Here is a 22821-nt window from a genome sequence, read left to right as displayed (position 1 = left end):
GTTGTGGTGCATGGGCCGTTGTGGTGCATGGGCTTCTCATTGCAGTGGCTCTTCTTGTTGTGCAACATGGGCTCTAGGTGTTCAGGCTTCAATACTTGTGGCTAGCAGGCTCAGTAGTTGTGTTTCATGGGCTCTAGAGCACAGGCTCAGTAGTTGTGTCACACAGGCTTAGTTGCTCTGTGGCATGCGGGATCTTCCTGGATCAGGGCTCGAACCCGTGTCCCCTGCATTGGCAGGCAGATTCTCAACCACTGTGACATCAGGGAAGCCCTCTCCTGCAATTCTGAATCATAATCTTGCTGGTAGAGTATTCCTGTTGTAGACTTTTTCTTTTTAGCCCATTGATTATATCGTATCATTCCTTCCTAGTCTGAAAATTGTGCTGAGAAGTCATCTGACAGTCTTTTGGGAATACCTTGAACATAACTAGACCCTTTTATTTCACTGCCTCTGTGATCACTCTTTAAATTTTTAATTTTTTGGAGCTTTATAATATGTCTTGGTGTGGACCTGTTTGTCTTCATCTTGTTTGGGACTCTGTTTTTCCTGGACCTGGATGTGTGTTTCCTTCCCCAGGTTAGGAAAGTTATCAGTTACTCTATCCTCCAATAAGTTATCTGCCCGTTTCTCTCTTCTCCTCATTCTGGGGCCCCTGTAATGCTCATGTTAATATTCTTGATGTTGTCTCAGAGGTCCCTTTACGTATAGTCTCAATTGCTTTTACTTTGTGCTATTCAGTTTGGGTGATTTTCACTACTCTGTTTTCCATTTCACTGATCTGTTCTTCTGTATCATACAGTATAATGTGGCTTCTCTCATGTACGTGTGTGTGTGTTTGTGGGTATGTGGTGTGTGTGTGTTTTAATCTCTTTTATTGTATTGTTCACTGTTTTGTTCTTTTTGACATGTTATTACTCTTTGTTGAAATTCTCACTATGTCTATCTAGTCTTCTCCTGACTTGGGTGAGCGTCTTTATAATCATTACTGTGAACACGTTTTTTGTCGGGTAGAATGCTTATCCCTGTTTTATTCAGTTCTTTTTCTGATGTCGTGTCTTGTTACTTCATTCGTAACATATTCCTCTGTTTCCTTATGTTTCCTAATTCTCTGTGCATCTTTATTCATTAGGTTCAGGTTGTTACATTCCTGGGTCTCAGAGAAGTGGCCTTATATAGGAGATGACTGATAGGGCCCAGCAGCACATTGTCCTCTGGCCAGCAGAGCCACATGCTCCAGGGGTTTCCCCTGTGTGGGCTGCACACACCTTTCTCTTACGGCAGGGCCAACTGCTGTAAACAAGCTGGTAGGTGGTGTTGGACCCTGGCCTAAATGGCTGTGAGCCCCTGCAGTATGTGATTGCCATGGGTGTGCTCATATCCAAGGCAGCCCTCCATTATGGGTGGCTGTGTGGTGCTCCAGGTGCACAGACGGACAGTGTAGGTCCCCAGTGTGTCTGGTTGTGAGGGCTTCTGGTGCAGGAGTGCTATGGGCATGGTGGTAAATGGGGCAGGCCCCTGATTCTAATCAGTTCTAGGGAAGACTCTAAAATGTTTCTTGCCAATGTCTCAGTTCCTAGTGGGAGTCCCAGTTGCCTCTTTCCTTTCCAAGAAGCTCTCCGAGATTAGCAAGTGGGTCTGACACACGTGTCTTTCACTCTATTGGCTCTGCACAGGGACTGAGAACATGTGAGATTTGTGTGTGCCCTATGAGAGCAGTCTCAGTTTCCTTTAACCTCCAGATTTCCTGAAAATAAGCCCTGCAAGTTTTCAAAGCCAGACCTGCTGTGTTCTTTTCTTCCAGTGCAGGAACCCTGGGCTGAGCAGCCTAATGCCAGGCTCATACCCTTCCCTCCATGTGGAGGACCTATGCAATTGTGATATCTTCCAGCTGTGGGTCACTGTGCTCCATGTGTGGGTTCCAATTAGACTGTGTTTCCAGTCCTCCTACCTGCCTTGTGGTTTCTCCTTCCTTATATCTTTAGTTGTGGAAAACGTTCCCTGCTAGTCTTCAGAGATAATTTCTGTGTAAGTTGTTGTAATTTGGGTGTGTCTTTGGCAGGAGGGGAGCTCAGTATCTTCCTACTCTATCATCTTGATCCCCTCTCAAGAATTCTTTGAAAATATATGCGTTTATTACTGTAAACATAACTCTTTGAATTGCAGTCTTGTTCCTGTATTCCATAAATTTAGGTACTTTGTGTTTCCAATTGTGTTTGCTTTAAGATTTCTTTTAAATTTCTGTTTTGATTTATTCCTGTATGCATTGGCTATTCAGGAGCTTATTGTTCAATTTCTAAGTGTTCTTTAATTTTCAATTATTCCTTTTAATATTGAATTTCAGTTTCATACCATTGTGGTTGGAAATGATCCTTGATATGATTTCAATATTCTTGGATTTTTGAAGACTTGTTTTGTGGCTTAACTTAGGACCTACCCTAGGCAATGTTCTATGTGTACTTAAGAACAATGGAAAGTTTGCTGCTGTTGAGTGGGATATACTGTAGATGTATGTTAGGTTCATTTGATATCAAGTGTGTGTTCAGGTTCAGCATTTCCTGATTGATATTATGTCCGGACGATCTATACAGTGTTGAAAGTTGGGTATCAATGTTTCTTACCATTATTTTATTTCTGCACATTTTCCCCTTCATGTGGGTTAATATATTCTTTATATGTTGAGAGGCTCCAAAGCTGGATACATACATATTTATAATTGTCATGATTTCTTGATGAATTAATCCATTTATCATTATATGATAACCTTCTTTCCTTTGAGAGGTTGGACTTCAAGTCTTTTTTACCTCATAATAGACTAGTCAGTCAAGTATCATTTTCATGGAGTATTTTTTCCCAATCTTTCAATTTTATGCTATATATGGATTAGAACTTAACATGAATATCTTGTACACAGTATAATTGAACTTTCTTTAATCCATTCAGCCAACCTATGGATTATTTAAATTGAAGTATAGTTGATTTACAATATTACATTAGTCTCAGGGGTACAACATATGGATTGAATATTTTTATAGATCAGGCTCCACTAAAGTGATTACACAATAATGACTATATTTCCCTGTGTTGTACTATATATCCTTGTTTGTTTATTTCATACATAGGGGTACTGGATTTAGTGAAACAAACTACTGTTTTTCCCTCCCCCTTTTACTCACCCCACCAGTAACCACTAATTTGTTCTCTGTGAGTCTATTTCTGTTTTGTTATATACATACCTTTCTTGCATTTTTAGATTCTACAGAGAAGTGAGAACATAGTGTATTTGTCCTTCTCTAACTTAAGTAGGTATAAATATTCTAGGCCTATCCACGTTGTTGCAAATGGCAGAATATGATCCTTTTTAATGGCTGAGTAATAGTCTATTGTGTATACATACCACATCTTCTTTATCCACTCATCTGTTGATGGGCATTTAGTTTGCTTCCATATGTTGGCAGTTGTAAATAATGCTGCTATGAACATTGGGATGCATGTATCTTGTCAAATTGATGTCTTCATTTTCTTTGGACATATACCAAGCAGTGGAATCACTGGCTAATATGATAGTTCTACTTTTAGCTTTTATCAGGACCTCCATATTCTTTTCATAGTGGGTGTACCAACTTACAATCCCACCAACAGTGTACTAGGATTCCCTTCTCCATGTCATGAACAACATTTCATATTTGTAGACTTTGGAATAATAGCCACGTTGAGAGGTGTGACCTGACGTTTCATTATGGGTTTTCTTGTGGGTCATTCATTAAATTTAATTTACAAAAGAAGGTGATAGGCTGGATGTGATCTCCAGGTTTAGTTTGCTAATGCCTGGTATAGGTTAATTTGGGGAGAATTAATACCTTTACAATGTTATTTATTGCTTACATTTTTCAGGTTGACATTTAGTGATTGGAAACATTTAAAATTTTTTCTCCCTGAAGGATATCTGAAGTCTGTTGGTTTGTTTCTGTTTTATAAATTTGTTAATTTCTATCATTTTTTAGACTCGACTATAAGTGATATCATATGATATTTGTCTTTTTCTATCTGACATACTTCGCTTAGAATGAAATAATGCCATTTGCAGCAACAGGAGTGGACCTAGAGATGATCATGCTTTTTCATTTCTGAGTAATGTTTGATTGTGTACATGTACCACTTCTTCATTATCCATTCATCTGTTGATGGACATTTTGGTTGCCTCCATGTCTTGGCTATTGTAAACAGTGCTGCAGTGCATGTTTGGGTTTGGGTGCATTTGTCATTTTCATTTCTGGCTTTCTGCAGATGTACACCCAGAAGTAAGACTGCTGGATGATATGGTAGCTCTATTTTTACTTTTAAAAGGCATCTCCATACTGTACTTTATAGTGGCTGTTACCAGCTTACATCTCACCAACAGCATAGGAGGGTTCCCTTTTCTCCATGTCCTCTCCAGCATTTATGGTTTGTAAACTTTTTGATGATGGCCATTCTGACTGTGAGGTGATACCTTGTTGTAGTTTTGATTTGCATGTATCTAATAATTCGAGATTTTGAACATCTTTGCAGGTGTTTTTTTTAAACACTGTGAGCAAAAGTTACAGTTGACATTGGCTTTTTGAAAGTCTGACTATTTTGAACTTTTGCTCGATAACTACCACAGGACATTTTTTAAGGGCAGGTGTCATTTACACCCTGGCAGTCCTTGTGAATATGAAGTGCACATAAGCACATGTTTTAAAGTTGCTGTTGTGGAAATGGGCACAGATGGTAGGATTTCCTTCATGCCCCTCTCTGGTTACTTGGGTAACCAGACCCACTGTGGAAGACGGGCTCCTGGATTGTAAATTAGTGTGGGCTGTGGCAGAACAAACACCCCAAATCTTCTGTTTTGTTACTTCTTGTTTTTGTTTTAATTTAATTTTTCTTTTTTATTGGAGTAAAGTTGATTTAAAATATTCTGTTTGTGGTAGGCGTACAGAATCTTGTTCAGTTCTGTATATTCATATGTCTATTCATCCTCAGATTCTTTTCCCATATAGGTTATTAGAGAGTGTTGAGTAGACTTCCCTTTGTTATGCAGTAGGTCCTTGTTGATAATCTATTTTATATGTATTAGTGTGTAAATATTTTCCCCAGCCTCCTGATTTATTCCTTCCACCCACCTTTCTCATTGGGTAACCATAAGTTTGTTTTCTAAGTCTGTGAGTCTGTTTCTCTCTCTTTTATTTTATTTTTTTTTTGGCTGTACTGCAAGGCATGTGTGATATTAGTTCTCCCAACACCAGGGATCGAACCCATGTCCCCTGAATTGGAAGCTCAGATTCTTAACCATTGGACCACCTGGAAAGTCCCTGTTTCTCTCTTGTAAATTAGTTCATTGGTATCAATTTTTAAATTTCAGCTATAAGTAGTATCATATGATATTTGACTTTCTCTTTCTGACTTACTTCACTTAGTATGATTATCTCTAATTCTATGTATGATGCTGCAAATGGCATTCCTTCATTCTTTTCATTTCTGAGTAATATTTCACTGTGAACATGTACTGCTTCTTTATCCGTCCATCTGCTGATGGATATTTTGGTTGCTTCCACGTCTTAGACATTGTAAATTGTGCTGCGGTACACATATGGGTGCATGTGTGTTTTCCAATTCTGTTTTTCTCCTGTTATACGCCTGGGAGTGGGACAGCTGGATCATATGGTACCTCTAAATTTACCTTGTAAAGGCACCTCCATACTCTTATTTATAGTGGCTGTTACCATGTTAGATCCCAACAGCAGCATAGGAGGGTTCCCTTTTTTCTACAACCTCTCAAGCATTTACTGTTTGTAGACGTTTCAGTCGTGACTATTCTTACTCATGTGAAGTGATCCCTCATTGTAGTTTTGATTTCCATGACGCTAATAATATAGGAATTAGAACATCTTTTCAAGTGCTTTTCTTTTAAACAGTGTAAAATTTACCTATTGAAATAGGATCTTGAAAGTCTGTTCCTTTGGAATTTATTTTGCTTACCTACCCGTGGACATTTCCTGATTGTGGGTGTCATTTACAGCCCAACAGTTCTTCTGAATATTAAGTACCCATAAGCATTGTTTTTAAAGTTGCAGTTGCAGGAAAGGGCAAAAAGGCAGTGGAATTTATTCATACTCAACTTGATTGCTAGGTAAAACATTGGCTTAGTGGAATTCCTCTTCCTAGATTGTAAATTGGAGTGTAAAGTGCCAGGACAAATACCCAAAATCTTGTGTCACATTACTTCTTGTTTAATTTAATTTTTATTTCTTATCAGAGTAAATTTGATTACAAGGTTGTGTTTGTTCTAGGTGTAAAGAAGCTGGTTCATTCATATGTATACATATATCTAATCAGGTTTAGATTCTTTCCCATGTTGGTCATTAGAGAGAGTTGAGTAGACCTCCCTTGGCATCCAGTAGGTCCTTCTTGATTATATATTTTATATGAATTATTAAATGCATGTTAACCCCAACATCCTAATTTTTCCATTCCTTTCACCTTTTTCAAAGTCTGTATGGGTCTTTCGCAGTGGAAATATGTTCATGGGTATCAATTTTTAGATAACACTAGTAAATGATGTCATCGGATATTTGTCTTTCTTTTTGTGACTTACTTTACGTAGTATGATTACCCCTAGGTTCATCAGTGGTGATGCAAAAGACATTGTTTCATCATTTCCATGGCTAATATTCGATTGTGTACATGTACCAATTCTTTGCCCATTCATCTGTTTTTGAACATTTTGCTTGCATGCATGTCTGGCTATTGTAAGTATCACTGAAGAGCATTTTTGGGTACCTGGGTATTTCTGAATTCTGGCGTTCTTGGGTTACAGGCCCATTAGTGTTTTGGCAGGATCACATAGTAGCTCAATTGATACCTTTTAAAGCCACCTTCATTCTGTTCTGATTAGTGGCTGTTACCAGTTTACATCCCAGCAACAGCATATGAGTGTATCCATTCTCAGAAACCCATTCAGCATTTATTGTTTGCAGACATTTTTCTCTGATGTGAGCTATTGTGAGCTGATACCTTTTTGTAGTTTAAATTTGCATGTCCCTAATAATTCTTGATGTTGAACATTTTTTCATGTCCCTAAAAAAAACACTGTGAGGAAATTTACCTCTTGAAATTGTCTTCTCCAGATTTTCTACTGTTCTGCATATTAATGTCCATTCCTGACCGTAAGATATTTTTTGAGGGCAGGTGTCATTTAAAGCCCTGAAGTCCTTGTGAATATTAAGTGACCAATAGCACTGGGATTAAAGCTGCTGTTGCGGGAATTGACCACAAGGCGGCAGATTTCTACATTCCCAACTTTGGTTACAAGGACAGGAGAGCCTTCCTGGAAGTTGTGTTCCTAGGTTGCAAATTGTAGTGGAATGTCCCAGGACAAACTCCCAAAAGCTTATGTCTCCTACTTATGTTTGTTTTCTAAATTTATTTTATATTTCTTATTGGAGTAAATTTTTTTAAACTAGATCCTTCCTCGATCTACAATTTCCCCTTTCTTCTTTGCCTTTAATATTTATTTATCTATTTTTGGCTGTGTTGAGTCTTCGTTTCTGTGCGAGGGCTTTCTCTAGTTGCGGCAAGCGGGGACCACTCTTCCTCGAGGTGCATGGGCCTCTCACTATTGCGGCCTCTCTTGTTGTGGAGCACAGGCTGCATACGTGCAGGCTCAGTAGTTGTGGCTCATGGGCCTAGTTGCTCCGCAGCATGTGGGATCCTCCCAGACCAGGGCTCGAACCCATGTCCCCTGCATTGGCAGGCAGATTCTCAACCACTGTGCCACTAGGGAAGCCCCGATTGGAGTAAATTTTATTAGAGTGTTGTGATTCTCTGGATGTACCAATTAGGATCAATTTTTCATACATATATCTGTTCATCATTGAATCCTGTTACCATGTAGGTTATTACAGAGTGTTGAGTAGAGCTCCCTTGGTATTTGGTAGGTGTTTGTATAATTTATATACATTAATGATTATATAATTTGTATATTTTATATATTATAAGTTTATATACTTATAACATATATTAGTGTATGTATGTTAACCCCATAATCCTAATTTACCCATCCTCCCACCTTTCATTTTGGTTAACCATTAGTTTGTTTTATACATCTCTGAGTGTCTTTTCCTTTGGAAATATGTTCATTGGTAGGAATCTTAAGATAACATCTATAAATTATATCATAGGATATATATCATACACTTTTGACTTCACATAATATGATTATTTCTAGACTCACCTGTAGTCATGAAAAGGACATTGTTCATTTTTTTTGAAAGCTAATCTTCCATTAGGTACATGTACCACTTCTTCTTTGTCCATTCATCTGTTAACTGACATTTTTGATGCTTCCATGTCCTGGCTGTTTTCAGTATTACTTCAGTACAGGTTTGTCAGTGTGTGTCTTCTCGATTCGGTGCTTAGGTGATAGGCCCAGTGGTGGGCGTGTTGGATTGAATGACATCTCAATTTTTACTTTTAAACGCAGCTCCTTTCTGTTCTCATTACCGGATCTTACCACTTTACATCTCACAAGCAGCTAGAGGATACACAGTTCTCTAAAACACCTTCAGCGTTTATTGTTTGTAGACTTTTGGCTGATGGCAGTTGACTTGCATGAGTTGAAACCTTTTTGTAGGCTAGATTTGCATGAGTCTAATAATTCCTGATGTTGAGCTTTTATCCATTTTCTTTTTTTTTGAAAAATAGTGAGTAAAACTTACCTCTTCATACTATCTCCTTGAAAAATTTGTCAGATTTGAATTTTTTTGGCCATTCCATACCTAAGCACAAGTTTTGATGGCAGGTGTGCTTTACAGCCCAGAGTCCTTGTGAATGTTAAGTGACAGTTACCTGTGGTTTTAAAGCCACTCTTGTGGGAAATGGCACAAGGCGACAGCATTCCTACGTTTCCAATTCTGGGTTTTTGGGCAACAGATCTTTCCTGGAAATCGTGTTTGTAGGCTGCAAATTAGAGTGGAATGTGTCAGGGCAAACGCCCAAGAGCTTATATCTCCATAATTCTTGTTTGTTTTTTTTAATTTAATTTTTATTAATTATAAGAGCAAATTTGAAAAAATTGTTGTGTGTGTTCTTGGTGTACAGAATCTGCCTCATTATATCTATGTATAGATCTATTCATCTTTGGATCCTTTCCCGTGTAGGTTATTACAGAGTGTTGAGTAGACCTCTCTTGGCATTCCATAGCTATTTTGTGATTATATATGTCATATATATTAGTACATGTCTGTTAACCCCCATATCCTAATTCATACATTCCTTACACCTTTCCCTTTGGTTAAACATAATTTGGTTTTCTGAATCTATGAGTGTCCTTCTCTTGGAAATTATTTCATGGGTATCAATTTTTATGTAACACCTATAAGTGATGCAACAGGATATCTGTCTTTTGGTATCTTTCTTACTTCAAGTTGGGTGATTATCTCTAGGTCCTTCTATGGTGGTGTCAACGGCACTGTTCCATGCTTTTCCATGGCTAATATTCCATTGTGTACATGGACGACTTCTTCTTGGTGCCTATTTCTGTTGATGGACATTTTGGCTTCTTCCAGCTCTTGGCTCTGGTACATGTTGCTGCAGTGAAGGATTGCCAGCCTGTGTCTTTTTGATTCAGGTCTACTCAGCTGATAGGCCCATCAGTAGGCCTACCAGGTCACATAGTAGCTCAATTTTTACCTTTAAACACACCTCCATTCTGTTCTCAGTACTGGCTGTCACCAGGTTACATCCCATCAGCAGCTAGAGGGTACACAGTTCTCTAAAACCCTTTCAGCATTTATACTATGTAGACTTTTTTGCTGATGATCCTTCTGACGGCTGTGAGGTGAACATGTTTCTAGACTGGATTTGCATGGCTTTATTAATTCCTGACGTTGAGCATTTCTCCAGGCCTTTTTCTATAATAAAAAAAGAAACAGAATATAAAATGTGCATAAAATATGCCTCTTGAAATTGTCATTTTGAAATATGGACGTCTTTTGAGATTTTTGCTCGATTTATGACCCAAGGATTGTTTTGAGGGCAGGTGTCATTTACAGGCCTGCAATTATTTTGACTATCAAGTAACCATTAGCGCTGCGTTTAGAGCTGCTGTTGTGTAAAACGGCCACAAGGCGACAGCAGTTCTCATTAACCAAATCTGGTTACTAGGGCAACAGAGCCTCAATGGAAGTCCTGTTCTAGGTTGTAAATTAGAATGGAATGGGCCAGGAAAAAGCCCCTTAAGTTTATATCCCACTAAATATTGTTCGTTTCTTAAATTTAATTTTCATTTTTTATCACAGCAAGTGTGATTACAATGTTTTGCTTGTTCTAGGTGTGCAAGATGTGGTTGTTTTCCACATATACATATCTCTTTTCTTCTTTGGATCCTTTTTCCATTTTAGGTTATGACACAACATTGAGTAGTCTTCTCTTGGTATTCTGTAGGTCTTTGGTGATTATATACTTCACCTGTGTTTGTATACTCTGTTAACTCTGACATCGTAATGTATCCAATCCTCACACCTTTCCATTGGTGAACCATAAGTTTGTTTAATGAATCTGTGATTGCCTTTCTCTGTGGAAATATCTTCACTGGTATCAATTTTTAGGTAACACCTATAAGTGATATCATAGGATATGTGTCTTTCGCTTTCTGACTTACTACAAGTTGCGTGATTACTTCTAGACCCATCTATGGTGATGCAAATGGCGTTCTGTCATTTTTTTCTTGGCTAATATTCCATCTGTACATGGACCAGTTTTTCTTTGTCCACTCACCTGTTGGTGGACTTTTTGGTTGCTTCCATGTCTTGGCTATTGTAACACTGCTGAAATGCACATTTGCCTGCCTGTGTCTTTCAATTATGTCTTCTTTGGTTATAGGCCCAGGAGAGGGCCTGTTGGATCATATGGTAGCAAAATGTTTACCTTGTAAAGGCGTCTCCATTGTGTTCTCATTAGTGGCTATTACCAGGTTACGTTCCACTTAAATTTGAGGGTATGCCCTTGTCCACAACCCCTTCAGCATTTACTGTTTGTAGTTTTTCTGCTGATGTTTATTCTGACAGGTGTGAGCTGACACCTCTTTGAGGTTGGATTTGCATGCACCTCATAATCCCTTGAAATTGAACTTTCAGGCATGTCCTTTTTTTTTTTTCAAGCTGTGAGTAGCGCTTACCTCTTCAAATGGTTTTCTTGAAGTATGTGCCACATTTTGAAATATTTTGTCCATTACCTCCCTGAAGATATTTTGACGGCAGCTTTCATTTACAGCCCTCCAGTACTTGTGCATATGAAGTGATCATTAGCACAGGTTTTAAAGCTGCTGTGGCAGGTAACGGCCATTGGGCGGCAGTATTTCTCCTTTCCCCATTCTGGGAATTAGGGAAAGAGTCCTTCCTGCCAGTGGTGTTCCTCGGTTATATATTAGAGAGGAATGCACCTGGATAAACCCCCAAAAGCTGATGTCTCCTTCCTTACGTTTGGTTTCTAAATAGAAATTATATATTTTTTTTATTGGAGTAATATTCCATTGTGTACATGGACAACTTCTTCTTTGTGCCTTCCTCTGTTGATGGACACTTTTGTTGCTTCCAAGTGTTGGCTGTGGTAAATATTGCAGGAGTGCAGGATTGCCAGCCTGTGTCTTTTTGATTCTCATCCTCTCAGGCGATAGGCCCAGCAGTGTGTATGCTTGATTGAATGGTAGCTCAATATTTACCTTATCAAGGCACCTCCTTTGTCTTTTCATTACTGGTTCTTACCATGTCCCACTTTGAAACGAGGGTGTGCATTTCTCCACAACCCCTTCAGCATTTATTGTTTGCAGAATTTTTGCTGATGGCCATTCTGACTGGTGTGAGCTGATAGGTTTTTTAATTTGGATTTGCATGTCTTTACTAATTGCTAATGTTCAGCATTTTCCCATGCCTTGTTTTATTTCTGTTAAACAAAAACAGAAAAAAACTGTGAGTACAATAAATCTCTTGAAGTTGTCTTCTTCTGTCCTCTTTTGAATTTTTTGGTCGATTTTTAACCCCAGGATTTTTTTTGAGAGCAGGTATCATTTACAGGCTTGCAACTTGTGTGAATATTTAGTGACCATTACTACTGGCTTTAAAGGTGCTGTTCTGGGAAACGGCCACAAGGTAGCAGCATTTCTCCATTCCCAAATCTGGTTATTAGGGCAGCACATCCTTTCTGGAAGTCGTGTTCCCAGGTGATAAATTAGAATGGAATGTGCCAGGGAAAAACCCCATAAGTTTATATCCCATTATTTCTTGTTCGTTTTTTAAAATTTTTTAAATCAGGATAATGATTAGAATATTGTTTGTCCTAGGTATATACAATCTGGTTCATTTGTACATTACATATATATATATATGTATATATGTGTATACATATATATATATACAGATACTCTTCCTATGTAAATTATTGCAGAGTGTTCCGTTGACCTCCCTTGCTATATGGTGGGTGTTTTTGATATATGTATTTAATAGGTATTTGTACACGTATGTTAACCTTAATCTTAATTTTCCATACCACCCACCTTTCCATTTAGATAAGAATAGTTTGTTTTCTAAGTCTGTGAGTTTCTTTCCTGTGAAAGTACTCTCATTTGTGTCAGTTGTTAGATAACACCTATAAGTGATATCATACTATATGTCTGTTGCTTTCCGACTTACCTCATGTTCTGTGATTATCTCTAGACTCATCTATGGTACCTCAAAGAGCAGTGTTTCACTGTTTTCCATTGCTAATATTCCATTGTGTACATGGACCAATTCTTAATCCATTCATCCATTGATGGACATTTTAGTTGCTTTCGTGTCTTGCGTATTGTGAAAACTCCTGCGGTGAAGCTGTTGCAGCCTGTGCCTTCTCGACTCTGGTCTTCTCAGGTAAGAGGCTCAGCAGTGGGCCTGCTGAATGGAATGCTGGCTCAATTTTTACTTTTAAACGCAGCTCCTTTCTGTTCTCATTATTGGCTCTTACCACTTTACATCTCACCAGCAGCTGGAGGGTACAAGGTTCCCTAAAAGCCCTTCAGCATTTATTGTTTGTAGACTTTTGATTGATGGTAGTTGACTTGCGTGAGTTGAAACCTTTTTGTAGGCTAGATTTGCATGAGTCTAATAATTCCTGATGTTGAGCTTTTATCCATTTTCCTTTTTTAAAAAAAAATAGTGAGTAAAACTTACCTCTTCATACCATCTGCTTGAAAAATTTGCCAGTTTTGAATTATTTTGGCCGTTCCATACCTCTGCACAATTTTTGAGGACAGTTGTCCTTTACTGTCCTGAGTCCTTGTGAATGTTAAGTGACCGTTTGCTGTGGTTTGAAAGCCGTTCTTGCGGGAAACGGCCACAAGGCGGCAGCCTTTCTACATTTCCAACTCTGAGTTTTTGGGCAACAGAGCTTTCCTGGAAATCGTGTTTGTAGGCTGCAAATTAGAGTGGAATGTGCCAGGGAAAACCCCCAAGAGCTAATATCTCCTTACTTCTTGTTTGTTTTTTAAAGTTAATTTTTATTATTTATCAGAGAATATTTGAGAAAAATGTGTGTGTTCTAGGTGTACAGAATCTGGTTCATTATACCTATGTATCGATCTATCCATCTTTGGATCCTTTCCCGTGTAGGTTATTACAGAGTGTTGAGTAGACCTCTCTTGGTATTCCATAGGTATTTTTTGATTATATATTTCATATATATTAGTACGTGTCTGTAAACCACCATATCCTAGTTTATACATTCCTTACACTTTTCCATTTGGTTAAACGTAATTTGGTTTTCTGAATCTATGAGTGTCCTTCTCTTGGAAATTATTTCATGGGTATTAATTTTTATGTAACACCTATAAGTGATGTAACAAGATATCTGTCTTTCGGTATCTTTCTTACTTCAAGTTGGGTGATTATCTCTAGATCCTTCTATGGTGATGCCAATGGCAATGTTCCATGCTTTTCCATGGCTAATATTCCATTGTGTACATGGACGAATTCTTCTTGGTGCCTATTTCTGTTGACGGACATTTTGGTTTCTTCCAGCTCTTGGCTATGGTACATGTTGCTGCAGTGCAGGATTGCCAGCCTGTGTCTTTTTGATTCAGGTCTACTCAGGTGACAGGCCCATCAGTGGGCCTACCAGATCACATAGTAGCTCAATTTTTACCTTTAAACACACCTCCATTCTGTTCTCAGTACTGGCTGTTACCATGTTACACCCCACCAGCTGCTAGAGGGTACACAGTTCTCTAAAACCCCTTCAGCATTTATATTTTGTAGACTTATTTTGCTGATGATCATTCTGACGGCTGTGAGGTGAACGTTTTTGTAGGCTGGATTGGCATGGCTTTATTAATTCCTGATGTTGAGCATTCCTCCATGCCCTTTTTTGTATAACAAAAGTAAATAAATAAAGAAAAAGAGAATACAAAATGTGCGTAAAATCTGGCTCTTGAAATTTTCGTTTTGATATATGCACATCTTTGAGATTTTTGCTCGATTTACGACCCAAGGATTTGTTTTGAGGGCAGGTGTCATTTACAGGCCTGCAATTATTTTGACTATCAAGTAACCATTAGCGCTGGGTTTAGAGCTGCTGTTGTGCAAAACGGCCACAAGGCGGCAGCAGTTCTGCTTTACCTATTCTGGTTACTAGAGCAACAGTGCCTCAGTGGAAGTCATGTTCTAGGTTCTAAATTAGAATGGAATGTGCCAGGAAAAAAACCCTTAAGTTTATATCTGACTACTTCTTGTTCGTTTTTTAAATTTAATTTTCATTTTTTATCACAGCAAGGGTGATTACAATTTTTTGCTTGTTCTAGGTGTGCAAGACGTTGTTGTTTTACATATATACATATATCTATTGTTCTTTGGATCCTTTTCCCATTGTAGGTTATGACACAATGTTGAGTAGTCTTCTCGTGGTATTCCGTAGGTCTATGGTGATTTTTTTTTTTTTCTGTACGCGGGCCTCGCACTGTTGTGGCCTCTCCCGTTGTGGAGAACAGGCTCCGGACGCACAGGCCCAGCGGCCATGGCTCACGGGCCCAGCCGCTCTGCCGCATGTGGGATCTTCCCAGACCAGGGCACGAACCCGTGTCCCCTGCATCGGCAGACGGACTCTCAACCGCTGCGCCACCAGGGAAGCCCCTATGGTGATTTTATACTTCACCTGTGTTTGTATATCTCTGTTTAACCCAGCATCCTAATGTATCCAATCCTCACACCTTTCCATTGGTGAACCATAAGTTTGTTTAATGAATCTATGATTGCCTTTCTCTGTGGAAATATCTTCACTGGTATCAATTTTTAGGTAACACCTATAAGTGGTATCGTAGGATACGTGTCTTTCGCTTTCTGACTTACTACAAGTTGCGTGATTACTTCTGGACTCATCTACTGTGCTGCAAATGGCATTGTGTCATTTTTTTCCTTGGCTAATATTCCATCTGTACGTGTACCAGTTCTTCTTTGTCCACTCATCTGTTGGTGGACTTTTTGGTTGCTTCCATGTCTTGGCTATTGTAGTACTGCTGCAATGCACATTTGCCTGCCTGTGTCTTTCCAATTCTGTCTTCTTCGGTTATACGTGCAGGAATGGGCCTGCTGGATCATATGGCAGACAAACGTTTACCTTGTAAAGGCACCTCCATTCTGTTCTCATTAGTGGCTTTTACCAGGTTACATCCCACTTAAAGATGAGGATATGCACTTTTCCACAACCCATTCAGCATTTATTGTTTGTAGTTTTTCTGCTTATGTTTATTCTGACTGGTGTGAGCTGATACCTCTTTGTGGTTGGATTTGCATGCGTCTCATAATCCCTTGAAATTGAGCTTTCAGGCATGTCCTGTTTTTCTTCAAACTGTGAGTACAGCTTACCTCTTCAAATGGTTTTCTTGAAGTATTTGCCTCATTTTGAAATATTTTGGCCATTACCTCCCTGAAGACATTTTGAGGGCAGGTTTCATTTACAGCCCTCCAGTACTTGTGCATAGGAAGTGATCATAAGCACAGGTTTTAAAGCTGCTGTGGCAGGTAACGGCCATTGGGTGGCAGCATTTCTGCTTTCCCCACTCTGGTAACAAGGGAAACAGACCTTTCTGCCAGTGGTGTTCCTCGGTTATACATTAGAGTAGAATGTGCCCAGATAACTCCGCAAAAGTTGATTTTTCCTTACTTATGTTTGGTTTCTAAATTGAATTTATATTCTTTTTATTGGAGTAATATTCCATTGTGTACACGGACCACTACTTCTTTGTGCATTCCTCTGTTGGCGGACATTTTTGTTGCTTCCAAGTGTTGGCTGCGGTAAATATTCCTGGAGTGCAGGATTGCTAGCATGTGTCTTTTTTATTCATAACCTCTCAGGTGATAGGCACAGCAGTGGGTATGCTTGATTGAATGGTAGCTCAATATCTACCTTTCCAAGGCACCTCGTTTGTGTTTTCATTACTGGCTCTTACCATGTCCCACTTTGAAACGAGGGTACACATTTCTCCACAACCCCTTCAGCATTTTTTCTTTGCAGAAGTCTTGCTGGTGGCCATTCTGACTAGTGTGAGCTGATAAGTTTTTGTAATTGGGTTTGTATGTCTTTAAAAATACCAAAAATTCATCATTTTACACGCCTTTTTCTTTTCTGTTAAAAATAAAATGTGAGTACAATATATCCCTTGAAATTGTCTTCTTGGAAGGTTGCCCTCTTTTGAATTTTTGGTCAATATTTGACCCCAGGAATTTTTTGGAGGGCAGGTCTCATTACAGAACTGCAGCTGTGGTGCATATTTAGTGGCCATTAGCACTGGGTTTAAAGCTGCTGTTGTAGGAAATGGCCAAAAGGAGGCAGCATTTCTCCATTCCCAAATCTGGTTACTAGGGCAGCACAGCCTATCTGGAAGTCGTGCTCCCAGGTTGTAAATTAGAATGGAATGTGCCAGGAAAAAAACCCGTAAGTTTATATCCCATTATTTCCTGTTCGTTTTGTTAAATTATTTTTAAATCGGGGTAATGATTAGAATATTGTTTGTCCTAGGTGTATACAATCTGGTTCATTTGTACATTACATATATATATATACACATAATTATATATACATAAATATATATATACTTATATATATAAATATATATATGTAATATATTCATGTACAGAAACTCTTCCCATGTAAATTATTGCAGAGTGTTCTGTTGACCTCCCTTGCTATATGGTCAGTCTTTTTGATATATGTATTTAACAGGTATTTGTACACGTATGGTAAACCTTATCTTAATATTCCATTCCCCCCACCTTTCCTTTTACATAAGAATAGTTGGTTTTCTAACTCTGTGAGTATTTTTCTCTGTGAAAATACAATCATCTGTGTAAGTTGTTAGGGTTAAGGTTAGGGGACGTTTTAGGCTACAGCTTAGGGTACGACAATGGTTTAGCGTTAGCCTACATGTTAGGGTACGGGTTACTGTTAGAGTACGGGTTAGGAATAGGGGACGGGTTACGGTAAGGATTCGGGTAAGGGTTAGGGTTAGGGAACGGGGATGGTTTAGGGTACAGGTTAGGGTATGACAATGGTTTAGGGTTAGCGTAAGTGTTACACTACGTAAGTGTTACGTAACACGTTACGCTATGTAACACTTACGTAAGCATAAGGGTTAGAGTTAGTGTATGGGTTAGGATTAGGGGACGGGTTAGGGTAAGGCTTTGGGAAAGTGTTAGGTTTAGGGTTAGGGTTAGAGAACGGGGACGGTTTAGGGTACATGTTAGGGTATGACAATGATTTAGGGTTAGCATATGTGTTAGGGTATGGGTTAGTGTTAGTGTACGGGTTAGCATTAGGGGACGGGTTAGGGTAAGGCTTCGGGTAAGGGTTAGAGTTAGGGTTAGGGATTGGGGACGGTTTAGGGTAGAGGTTAGGGTACGACAATTGTTTAAGGTTAGTGTATGTGTTAGGGTATGGGTTAATGTTAGGGTACGGGTTAGGAATCGGGGACGGGTTAGGGTAAGGATTCGGGTAAGGGTTAGGGTTAGGGAACGGGGATGTTTTAGGGTACAGGTTAGGGTATGACAACGGTTTAGCGTTAGCGTACATCTTAGGGTACGGGTTAGTGTTAGAGTATGGTTTAGGAATAGGGGACGGGTTAGGGTAAGGATTCGGGTAAGGGTTAGGGTTAGGGAACGGGGACTGTTTAGCATCCAGGTTAGTGTACAACAACGGTTTAGGGTTAGCATACGTGTTAGGGTATGGGTTAGTGTTAGTGTACCGATTAGGATTAGTGGACGGGTTAGGGTAAGGCTTTGGGTAAGGGTTAGGGTTAGACTTAAGGAACGGAGATGGTTTAGGGTACAGGTTAGGGTACAACAAAGGTTTAGGGTTAGTGTACGTGTTAGTCTAAGGGTGAGTGTTAGTGTACGGGTTAGGATTACGGGACAGGTTATGGTAAGGCTTCGGGTAAGGGTTAGGGTTAGGGTGAGGGAATGGGGATGGTTTAGGGTACAGGTTATGGTACGACAAAGATTTATGGTTAGCGTACGTGTTAGGGTATGGGATAGTGTTAGTGTACGGGTTAGGATTAGGGGATGGGTTAGGGTAAGGCTTCGGGTAAGGGTTAGGGATAGGGTTAGTGTTAGGGGACTGGGACGGTTTAGGGTGCATGGCAGCATATGACAATGGTTTAGGGTGAGTGTACGTGTTAGGGTATGGTTAGTGTTAGCGTACGGGCTAGGATTAGGAGACGGGTTAGGGTAAGGCTTCGGGTAAGGGTTAGGGTTAGGGGACAGGGACAGTTTAGGGTACAATTTAGGGTACGACAACAGTTTATGGTGTTTGTACATGTTAGGGTATGGGTTAGTGTTAGCGTACGGGTTAGGATTAAGAGACGGGTTAGGGTAAGGCTTCGGGTAAGGGTTAGGGTTAGGGGACAGGGACAGTTTAGGGTACAATTTAGGGTATGACAACAGTTTATGGTGTTTGTACATGTTAGGGTACGGGTTAGTGTTAGCGTATGGGTTAGGATTAGGGGACGGGTTAGGGTAAGGCTTCGGGTAGGGGTTAGGGTTAGAGTTAGGGTTAGGGTTTGGGTTAGGGTTACCGAATGTTGAGGGTTTAGGGTACAGTTTAGGGTACGACAACGGTTTAGGGTTAGCGTACATGTTAGGGTACGGGTTAGTGTTAGTGTATGGGTTAGGATTAGGGAATGAGTTAGGGTAAGGCTTCGGGTAAGATTTAGTGCTAGGGTTAAGTTAGGGTTAGGGTTAGGAACGGGGATGGCTTAGGGTACATGTTAGGGTACCACAATGGTTTAGGGTTTGCATACGTGTTAGGGTATGGGTTAGGATTAGGGGACGGCTTAGGATAAGGCTTCAGATAATGGTTAGGTTTAGGGTTAGGGTTACGGTTAGGGAACAGGGATGGTATAGGGTACAGGTTAGCGTACAACAATGGGTTAGGGTTAGGGGACGGGGATGGTTTAGGGTACATGTTAGGGTACGATAAGGGTTTAGGGTTAGTGTACGTGTTAGGGTACGGGTTAGGATTCGGGGATGGGTTAGGGTAAGGCTTTGGGTAAGGTTTAGGGTTAGGGTTAAGGTTAGGTTTAGTGTTAGGCTTAGGGGACTGTTTAGGGCACATGCTATTGTACGACAACAGTTTAGGGTTAGCGTACGTGTTAGGGTACAGGTTAGTGTTAGTGTACGGTTTACGATTATTGGACGGGTTAGGGTAAGGCTTCGGGTAAGGGTTAGGGTTAGGGTTAGGGTATGGGGAAGGTTTACTGTACACATTACAGTATGACAAAGGTTTAGGGTTAGCGTACGTGTTAGGGTAAGTGATAGTGTTAGTGTACGGGTTAGGATTAGGGGACAGGTTAGGGTAAGGCTTCGGGTAAGGCTTAGCGTTAGGATTAGGGTTAGGGTAATGGAACGGGGAAAGTTAGGGTTAGGGTTAGGGTTAGGATTAGGGTTTGGTTTAGGGTTATGGAACGGGGACAGTTTAGGGTACTGGTTACTGTATGACAACACTTTAGGGATAACGTCCATGTTAGGTTATGGTTTAGTGTTTGTTTACAGACTAGGATTAGGGGATGGGTTAGGGTAAGGGTTCGGGTAAGGGTTAGGGTTAGGGTTAGGGAACAGGGAGGGTTTAGGGTACAGGTTAGGGTATGACAACGGTTTAGGGGAAGCGTACGTGTTAGGGTATGTGTTAGTGTTAGTGTAAGGGTTAGGATTACGGGACGGGTGAAGGTAAGGCTTTGGGTAAGGGTTATGGTTATGGTTAGGGTGAGGTTTAGTGTTAGGGTTAGGGGACGGTTTAGGGTACATTTTATGGTACGATAACAGTTTAGTGTTAGCATACGTGTTAGGGTATGGATTAGTGTGAGTGTACGGGTTAGGATTAGGGAACGGGTTAGTGTAAGGCTTCCGGTAAGGGTTAGGGTTGGGTTAGGGTTAGGGTTAGGGATAGAGTTAGGGAACGGGGACAGTTTAGGATACAGGTTAGGGTACAACAACGGTTTAGGGATAGCGTATGGTTTAGGGTTAGTGTACTTTTTAGGGTACAGGTTAGTGTTAGTGTACGGGTTAGGATTAGGGGATGGCTTAGGGTAAGGCTTAGGGTTAGGGATAGTGTTAGGGTTAGGCTTAGGGAACGGGGACAGTTTAGGGTACATGTTCGGGTATGCCAAAGTTTAGGGTTAGCGTACATGTTAGGGTATGGGTTAGTGTCAGTGTACGGGTTACAAGTAGGGTACGGTTTAGGGTAACACTTCAGGTAAGGGTTAGGGTTAGGGAACAGGTCTGGTTTAGGATACAGGTTAGGGTACGACAACAGATTAGGGTGAGCGTATGTGTTAGGGCACGTGTTAGTGTAAGGGTTAGGTTTGGGGAACGTGGATGGTTTAGATCACAGTTTAGAGTACAACAACGGGTTAGGGTATGTGTCAGGGTACAGGTTAGTGTTAGTGTACGGGTTAGGATTAGGGAACGGGTTAGGGTAAGGCTTTGGGTAAGGGTTAGTGTTAGGGTTAGGGTTAGGAAATGGGGATGGTTTAGGGTACGCAACAGTGTAGGGTCAGCGTAGGTGTTAGGGTATGGGTTAGTGTTAGTGTATGCGTTAGGATTAGGGGACGGGTTAGGGTAAGGCTTCGGGTAAGGTTTAGGGTTAGGGTTAGAGTTAGGATTAGGGAATGGGGACAGTTTAGGGTACAGGTTAGGGTTACAACGTTTTAGTGTTAGCATAAGTGTTAGGGTACGGGTTAGTGTTAGTGTACGGGTTAGCATTAGGGGACGGGTTTGCATTAGGCCTCGGATAAGGGTTAGGGGAAGGGTTAGGGTTAGTGAACGGGGACGGTTTAGGGTACAGGTTAGTGTGTGACAACTGTTTAGGGTTAGCGTACGTGTTAGGGTAGGTGTTAGTGTTAGTGTACGGGTTAGGATTAGGGGACGTGTTACGGTAAGGCTTCGGGTAAGGGTTAAGTTTAGGGTTAGGGTTAGGGTTAGGGAACTGGGATGGTTTAGGGTACAGTTTAGCATACGTCAACCATTTAGTGTTAGCATACGTGTTAGGTTACGGGTTAGTGTTAGTGTATGGGTTAGGATTAGAGGACGGGTTAGGGTAAGGCATAGGGTAAGGGTTCAGTTTAGGGTTAGGATTAGGCTTAGGGTGAGGGAACAGGGACGGTTTAGTGTACAGGTTATGGTACGACAATGGCTTAGGGTTAGCGTTCGTGTTAGGGTACGTGTTAGTGTTAGTGTACAGGTTGGGATTATGGTATGGGTTAGGGTAAGGCTTTGGGTAAGGGTTAGGTTTAGGGTTAGGGTTAGGGAACGGGGACGGTTTAGGGTTAGTGTACGTGTTAGGGTATGGGCTAGTGTTAGTGTACGGGTTGGAATTATGGGACGGGTTAGGGTAAGGCTTCGGGTAAGGGTTAGGGTTAATGTTATGGTTATGGTTAGGGAACAGGGATGGTTTAGCATACAGTTTAGGTTACGACAAAGTTTTAGGGGTAGCGAACGTGTTAGGATACTGGTTTGTGGTAGTGTACGGGTTAGGATTAGGGGACAGTTTAGGGTAAGGCTTCGGGTAAGGGTTTGGGTTAGGGATAGGGTTAGGATCAGGGACGGTTTAGGGTACAGGTTAGTGTGCGACAACAGTTTAGGGTTAGCGTACATGTTAGGGTATGGGTTAGTGTTAGTGTACGGTTTAAGATTAGGGGACGGATCAAGGTAAGGCCTCGGGCAAGGGTTAGGGTTAGGGTTAGGGAACGGGGACAGTTTAGTGTACAGGTTAGGGTACAACAAGTGTTTAGTGTTAGTGTCCATGTTAGGGTACTGGTTAGTGTTCGTGTACGGGTTAGGATTAGGTGACGGGTTAGGGTAAGGCTTCGGGTAAGTGTTAGTATTAGGGTTAGGGTTAGGGAACAGGTACGGTTTAGGGTAGAGATTCAGGTACGATAACAGTTTAGGGTTAGCGTACACGTTAGGGTATGGTTTAGTGTTAGTTTATGGGTTAGGTTTAGGGTACAGGTTAGGTAAGGGTTAGGGTTAGGCAACGGGGATAGTTTAGGGTACAGGTTAGCATACAACAGCGTTTTCGGGTGAGCATACGTGTTAGGGTATGGGTTAGTGTTAGTGTACGAGTTAGGATAAGGGGACGGGTTAAGATAAGGCTTCGGGTAAGTGTTAGGGTTAGGGTTAGGGAAAGGGGATGCTTTAGGGTACATTTTAGGGTAGTACAACGGTTTAGTGTTAGCGTACTTTTTGGGGTATGGTTAGTGTTAGTGTACGGGTTAGGATTAGGGGACGG

This window comes from Grampus griseus (assembly GCF_964374135.1).
Source record: "Grampus griseus genome assembly, chromosome: 2".
In the NCBI taxonomy this organism is placed as follows: domain Eukaryota; kingdom Metazoa; phylum Chordata; class Mammalia; order Artiodactyla; family Delphinidae; genus Grampus; species Grampus griseus.
This window is presented reverse-complemented; position numbering follows the sequence as displayed.